The following is a 6,207-nucleotide window of genomic DNA, read 5'->3' as shown; positions in this document are numbered from 1 at the left end:
GTGTAATAAAACATCCCTACCTGCAATTACATCTATCTCTGCCTCCATCTTGTGACATTTCAAATCTCAAAGCTCTTATCACACCCAACACAGCACCATACTTCCGATGCTTGACTTGTCCCTTGACGTCTCAGGGTACAAGGAAGGTACGCATCAAGACTCTTCTTTGTTCTGGCATATAAAGTAGTGGATTGAACTTCTCCTAGATGTTTGAACAACTGAGACACTGGTGGACATCTAAAGCATGATACAGTGAACCAGTGTCAGTGAATTCATTGATAGAGACTTAAAACACTTCTCTAAGTCGCTCAGGATAAGGGAGTCTCCTGAAAGACAAACAATATAAAGGTATCATTCATTCATTTTCTACCGGGTCACGGGGAGCCTGTGCCTATCTCAGGCGTCATCGGGCATCAAGGCAGGATACACCCTGGATGGAGTGCCAACCCATCGCAGGGCACACACACACTCTCATTCACACACACACTCACACACTATGGACAATTTTCCAGAGACGCCAATCAACCTACCATGCATGTCTTTGGACCGGGGGAGGAAACCGGAGTACCCGGAGGAAACCCCCGAGGCACGGGGAGAACATGCAAACTCCACACACACAAGGAGGAGGCGGCAATCGAACCCCCAACCCTGTAGGTGTGAGGCGAACGTGCTAACCACTAAGCCACCGTATCCCCAACACAATGTAAAGGTAATTTAACATAATCCTGTGATTTATATTCGTCAGCACTGATGAAACAAATCCTTCTGATAATCAGAAAAATCAGTGCATTAAATGTTGTTGTTTTTTTTTAAACTCTATGAAATTTGTTTAATACTCTTTTTAGGACTCTACGTACTGCCAAGCCAATGTTTCCTCTAGAACATGTGCTTCTTTTCAAACTAAGGCAGAAAATACGCTTTAATCAAACATCAGCATGTTATACATATCATACAGCACCAGTCATCAGTCTGCATGTGTGCAGCATTGCCTGCTGGAAGACATTTAAACAGTGATGTCAAGTTTCATCTGTGTTTGTACACATGGAGCTGGATCAAGCTTTTTGAGATAAGTGCAGCAGCAGAGATGCTTTTCAGCGAGGATTGTGGATGCTTACACCAGCCATTCAAACGCCAAAGTAATAATGCAACACATTTACAGCAAAGCAGAACCCGGCTTTATTGTGTACTGGAAGGTGAATCTCGGAGAGCCGTGGTATTAAAGCAGCAAAAGAGTGTCGAGATCATCAAGCATCAAAGGGAAACCAAATGAAATGGACTGGCGAAGGAAATGCTGATTGTGTCGTCTTATTAAAGTTTCTTATAACAGCACTGCAGCGCACTGATTAGCCACGAGACACCGTTGATCAAACCACGTTCATCTTCATCCTTCAGAAATATTTCGATTCATCACATTCTCTACAGCACCATGCACTCAATCTGATGTGAAAACAACCGCTGTATTTCTTTCCTTAACCTAACTGACAACATTGTATAAATAAGATATCATTATGATTTACAGTACATAAGTTCTGAAGCTGCAGTGACCGACACATTTCACTAGAGGGAACAGTGGCTTGTTGTTTTTTTTGGGCTCGACATTTTCTCTCCTAACAAATGAAATCTGATCATGAAGCATAATGAAAGGGATCCATTATTATTGCTGTATTACTGAAACGATTTTCTTTCTTCCTTTTTTTTTATCTTGTTGTTTGGTGAATTATTTTATTGAGCAAATGTTTAATAGGTTTCACAATACAGGCTTTCGTTTAAATTAGCTTCTCCATCCGAGCATCTCATTTTACATTTAGAACCTTTGGTCTTGTTTAAAATCTGTTAAAGATTAGGTTGCATTTAAAATCTGTTAAAGACGAGGTTGCGTTTAAAACCTTTTAAAGACGAGGTTGCGTTTAAAATCTGTTAAAGACGAGGTTACGTTTAAAATCTGTTAAAGACGAGGTTGTGTTTAAAACCTTTTAAAGATGAGGTTGCGTTTAAAACCTTTTAAAGACGAGGTTGCGTTTAAAACCTTTTAAAGACGAGGTTGCGTTTAAAATCTGTTAAAGATTAGGTTGCGTTTAAAATCTGTTAAAGACGAGGTTGCGTTTAAAATCTGTTAAAGACGAGGTTGTGTTTAAAATATGTTAAAGACGAGGTTACGTTTAAAACCTTTTAAAGACGAGGTTGTGTTTAAAATCTGTTAAAGACGAGGTTGCGTTTAAAATCTGTTAAGAAGGAGGCTGTATTTGAAATTTGTTAAAGAGGAAGTCGTGTTTTAAATCATTCATTCGTTCATTTTCTATCACTTTTCCGAACTACCTCGGGTCACAGGGAGCCTCATCTCAGGCGTCATCGGGCATCAAGGCAGGGTACACCCTGGACGGAGTGCCAACCAATCACAGGGCACACACACACACTCTCATTCACTCACACACTAACACACTACGGACAATTTTCCAGAGATGCCAATCAACCTACCATGCATGTCTTTGGACCGGGGAGGAAACCGGAGTACCCGGAGGAAACCTCAGAGGCACGGGGAGAACATGCAAACTCCACACACACAAGGCGGGAATCGAACCCCAACCCTGGAGGTGTGAGGCGAACGTGCTAACCACTAAGCCACCGTGACCCCCTGTATTAAATCAGTTAGATTTTATTTTGAAATGACATTGCATTGCTACTCACTAAGCAAACACTTTAGCATGTACTGCATTTCCCCATACATCAAGTGTTCATTACATTTTCACTTCCACCGTGCACACTGGGTTAGTTTTGATATATGCTTCATTTCCTGGAGGCAGCAACTATTAATCAAAGAGATTAATAAAAATGTCCAAAGGAAGCAGTTTAGTACCTGTCATGTTAATTCCATGCAAATGTAGATAAAAAGCAATATTGCGACTGACACTGAAACAGCTGTCCTCATGACAATCCCCGGGAAATCTACAGACATGGGCCAAATGTGAATTATTGATACGAGTGTTAAAGCGGTGTGGATGCGAATGCCAATGATGTCCTTATTCCGCTGTGTGCGCTGACAGACAGGAAGAGGTGACACCAAGGAGACTGACAGACAGATACATGCAATTATCAGGATTGATTTTAAGCCTAAGATCTATTACATGTCCGATGCAAATATATCTCACCTAATTGACACTTATTTGAATGCTCAGCCCAACTGAATTCGTGTCTTAGGTAAAAAAAAAACAACTTATCGGATTTAATCCTGATAAAGCATTGATGAAGTCACGATGTTGCAGACACACTATCGCACTGCATACACTTATCATTAACACCTCTGCCTTATTGCCTGCTTAAAGCTTTTGCATTAGAGAAGCTGCCCAATGCATGCTGGGATCATAGCAGGATATATACATGTAGGAACATATTAAAGCCTGCAGCTGGACATCTCAAAGAAGCCACTCGTCCATTACGGCTCAAGAGACTGGAATTGAAAATTCAGTCGTTTCCTGAAGACAATGGTTATTATACATGAAGCATCATTTCCAACAAGCTCCCTAGCTGCTTTGACTGGAGAGCAAAGGCAACTCTGAGAAGAAGAAGAAGAAGAAGAAGAAGAAGAAGAAGAAGAAGAAGAAGAAGAAAAAAACGAGCTAAAGTGATGATCAGATAACAGATGTTAAGACTTTTGTTCTCCGAGGAAGCTGAAAGTCCCCGAACCTTCCTGCTGGTCCGCCTAATGATGAATGCCTCACTATGAGAACTGCAGAATTCTCATTTAGACGACTTGCAGCATTATGTCTCTTAAGTGTTTATCATTGCTCTGAGTTCGGTTGGAGCCAGTTCTGTGATATATTAGAACATATGGGATGATAATGCAGACTTTTCCAGGAAATTAGATATTTATTGAACTTGAAACCATATCTTTTCCTCGTGCCGTGGAGAATGATAACGGACTGCCTCATTGACATTCAGATATCAAATTGTCCAGTATATTGCTAAGCAACAAGGACGTCTCATCCGGTGCAAAAAATTTAGCCACAGGCGACACATGGCACATCTGTGATTCAAACCTGTTTCGGCGCCACGGGCAAAAGTCACACCTATCGCTATAGTATATTAAGACCAAAGGTCAATCACAATAGTAACCTCTTTGAGTGTTTTTCTTCTCACAGTAAGATGGGAATGTTTTTCTATAGCATTAGAATTATTAATATACTCAACATCACATATCAGTATTAATATCAATGTAGAAATTCATTTGTTCGTTCATTCATTCATTCTCTATCGCTTATGCCAATTTCTCGAGTCACGGGGAGCCTGTGCCTATCGCAGGCGGCATTGTGCATCAAGGCAGGATACACCCTGGACGGAGTGCCAACCCATCACAGGGCACACACACACACTCTCTCATTCACTCACACACTCTCTCATTCACTCACACACTCACACAATACGGACAATTTACCAGAGATGCCAATCAACCTACCATGCATGTCTTTGGACCGGGGAGGAAACCGGAGTACCCGGAGGAAACCCCCGAGGCACGGGGAGAACATGCAAACTCCACACACACAAGGCGGAGGCGGGAATCGAACCCCAACCCTGGAGGTGTGAGACGAACGTGCTATCCACTAAGCCACAATGCCCCCCAATGTAGAAATTCATTAACTAATTAAAAGTAATCTACATTTCTGTCAGAAGTTTCTTTAATAGAAATGATCTTACCATGCTTCTGCTATACATCATATTAGATGTGTGTTTGGTACTGGGATTTTCTCTTCGTTTTGGATGATACACTTAATCTAAGCTCCACATAATTTAAAACATCTATCATTATCATGTCTATTATAGACGTATTTTTTTAAATGTACTTAGTTTGTTGTATTTGACTTTTTTCTCTCAGAAGATCAAGAAAAACTTTATTAGGCATTTGACAAGAACAATAATATCAGCCTCCATCAGTGCATTATACAGTATATGAAGTCAGTTCTCCAACATACAGTATTAACAGGAAAAATAAACAACCTACAGCATCAAATACAAGTACAATACAAGAAATATAAGCAGTATAACGTATACAATTATAAGGATGCACAGGTGTCAGATGTTAAATATTTCACTTACCAAGTGATGGCTTTTGACCAAGAAAGGAAAAAGAAACAACAACCTTAACTTGGAATTCTGCTTATGTAAAATCAGATACATATTTTTATCTCATGTGATATCCTTTCACTACTATTTTGCAGTGATTCTATCGTGCTTGAGATTACGTTCGGGAATCCCGCAGAAGGTAAGAAAAATACGTTATGGACGATCCTTCCTAGCTTGTTGCCATAAAAACAAAAGATTTATAAGCTATCCATACAGTACAATATGTGCCAAGCTCGAAGGTCTAATTTAAGTCGAATACTGTATAAAAATAAAAAGTCTCGCTCTCATTACTTTCTGTTTAGGTCCTATGGGATGCCAGGCCTGATGCACACAACTACACAAATCTTTTCAATTTTTTATTCCCATCGGTTTCCCGGCTACTCCTTTCCTCCCATAGTGTACACATCCAAGAACTCTGGTGTCTCTGGTGTCTCTGGTGTACTTCTTCACATAATTTTTTCGCTTCCCGAAAGAGTTGACGGCCCTGTTTTCTCGACGCCGCGAGCATAGTTTGGCGTTAGTAGTACCGAAAATCATGCTAGCGTGTTGTTGTTGTTGTTTTTTTTTAAATCCATAAGAACAAACAACTTAGCTGTAGCTGCTGAATAGAAATCAGTCTGCAGATTCATCATTATGCACAAAACATCATATAATATAATAACGTCTCAATCAACCGTCTAACCAAACTAATTAAATTTCACACTTGTGTGGGCATCGTAAAGACTATCTAAGGAAATAATCACGACAAGAATAGTTGTCTGAGCTGTAATTATAAAACTAGAACCTAAAGACTTGTGTTTACTGCATTAAATATTTAATTTAACATAATACTTTGGCAAAAAGCAATGAGATCGAATACAACCAGATCATACAGCGAAACAGTTGATGGTTAAAGGCTTTACTCCGGGTTCTGAGCCATATTTAGGACACCAGAAGAGACTAATGATCCTCGACCAGATCTTGCTAATTTGATAATATGTCAGCCAGACTGATTCAAATTTTTTTTTCCCCAAGGTCCTTTACAGACTTCAGTCTCATTCTTGCTAAATTAGAAACTCAATCAGATCCACCACACTGACCCGGCCATCATTA

Source organism: Tachysurus fulvidraco, chromosome 23 (genome assembly GCF_022655615.1).
Source record: "Tachysurus fulvidraco isolate hzauxx_2018 chromosome 23, HZAU_PFXX_2.0, whole genome shotgun sequence".
Taxonomy (NCBI): Eukaryota; Metazoa; Chordata; class Actinopteri; order Siluriformes; family Bagridae; genus Tachysurus; species Tachysurus fulvidraco.
This window is presented reverse-complemented; position numbering follows the sequence as displayed.